This window comes from Talpa occidentalis, unplaced genomic scaffold (assembly GCF_014898055.3).
Source record: "Talpa occidentalis isolate TD23 unplaced genomic scaffold, MPIMG_talOcc4v2.1 talOcc4.2970, whole genome shotgun sequence".
NCBI classification, from domain to species: domain Eukaryota; kingdom Metazoa; phylum Chordata; class Mammalia; order Eulipotyphla; family Talpidae; genus Talpa; species Talpa occidentalis.
Window position 1 is genome coordinate 1 of NW_023603152.1, and position 2,162 is coordinate 2,162.

Here is a 2,162-nt window from a genome sequence, read left to right on the forward strand (position 1 = left end):
CTGTATAGTTCAAGTGAACGACACGTATCTTTACAAGTTGAGCATTGCCAAAAAGATAAACACATGCAATTTGCAGCAACATGGATGGACGCTGGAAGGGATCATGCTCAGCGAAATAAGCCAGAAAGGAAAGACAAATACCAGGGGTCTCACTCATAGCAGGAATTTAGAAAACCTAAATAAGGGACCAGAAAAAGACTAATTATAATAAGGTAAAAATCAAATCAACAAGCAACTATAAACCAGAGACACACTACTGAAGTACAATCTGCCTGTTCTGTTCCCCACTCTGTCTCTGGTGAATTCTCTCATGCCCCACATCTCTGGCCTGTACCCCGGCTCTTGTATGCATAAATAAATAAATCTTCAAAAAAAGAGTGTCATGATCATATCTGCTAGGACTGAAAGAAAGATAAGAGGTAAATCCATCAACAGTGACCCCAAATACACATAAGTGGTATCTGATACATAGATCAGGGTTCCAGCCGCAGTGGGTTACTGAGGACAGAGCCCAAGGTGCTTCCCAGGGAGATAAAATAATGGGGTGTATGGTAGAACACGTCTAACAGCCTGGGATGGAAGCGCCTGATGGAACAGTGCATCCCTGACTGCAGCAAAAGGCCAGGAAAGTGTTTGTAAGTACGTGGAGATTATAAAGGCGTACAGGGGAAATTTCTTGAAGCTTTGGCAACAGAGAGTAAACTATTTTGTCACATTCATTTTAAGGGCTTGACATAACTTCCGTGTTGGCAGAATCTCTGATGCTGGAAAACCAAGCGAGGACTCTGACAGAATTCACAGGAAAGGAGACCAGAGACCAATTATTTTGTCTTCTTGAACTAGGCCGGAGATCCTGATGGGAAGTACAGGGATTCCCGACTTTCCTCGTAGGTGTTGGAGCTTACTTTGCTGGAGCAGGCAGGAAATCAACAATCAGGCTGGTCAAGAATAAAGATTAAATCTCTGGTGACAGAAATGTCAGTATTACATCTCCCCAGAACCAGAGCAAGATTTATAGGATAGAGAAAGAGAAGGTGAGAGGAGGGAATGGGAGACTTTCATCACCTGCGACCCAGCCCAAGAGAGCAGAATGAAATGTCCTCTTGGAGAATGGGCAGACTTCTCTTCAGCGCTAGCTCCATCCCGAGGCCCTCCATCCCCCAGAGCATGCTCCCATTCTCCAGCTCTTGGGATAATGATTCTCCTTGCTGCTCCCTTTCTGGAAGACACCAAAGACCAGTTCAGAATTGCCATTTCCTTGGAGTCCAGCCACCAAGCCCTACACTGGAAATACTTGGTCATTTGAGATTGATTGGAGAGGTTTTGAAAGAAAAGGGAACAAGTAAGCTATTGAATTAGTCCATCCTGATAACCTGACGGCCTCATGTAGTGTGGATTCTTCTAGGGCATCCTGGAAATGCCAACAGGAGGGAAACTGCTTTTCCAGATGAGGTGGCAGAGTGATAATGATAAGGTTTTTTAGGCAAATTTCAGATCACCTGGGGCCATGCTAAAGCTTTATAATAAAGTAAAAATCAAAATCAACAAGCAACTATAAACCAGAGACACACTACGGGGCGGGGGCGGTGGGGGGAGAGGGAGTAGGATCAAAACCAGGGTGGTGGGAATTGTATGGGGAATAACCAAGATGAAAATGCATACATTGTGCAAAAATGAAAAATGATGTAAAAAATATATAAAATAAAAAAATTAAATTCAAAAAAGTTGAGCACTACATGATTTTAGAGAGTAAATATATATGTATGTGTGTATACACACATATATTAAAATATATGTCCATAAAGGTTGCCAGTGGATATAAATGCTAAATCTTGCCTCACTTACATTACAGCCCAGGTTTGTGGATGTGGGACAGGAAGGTGGGCTTTTTAATTAAATAAGCGAAAGCAAAAACACTGAGTGAACTCCATGAGAAAGGTGAAATTAAAAAAAAAAAAAAAGGAATTCCTGGTATCCCAGAATCCAATGTGTTACCGAGAAACTAGACTATGTAGTCTTTCATCTTATCTGCCTAACTTAAATGACTTAATGGACTTAGATGATCAAATTTCCATCTTAGTTTTGAGATGACAAGTAGGGAGAAACACTCCAGCCCTCCCTCGTCATTCTTTGGCCATTTGCACAAATCACAATCGTTTTTC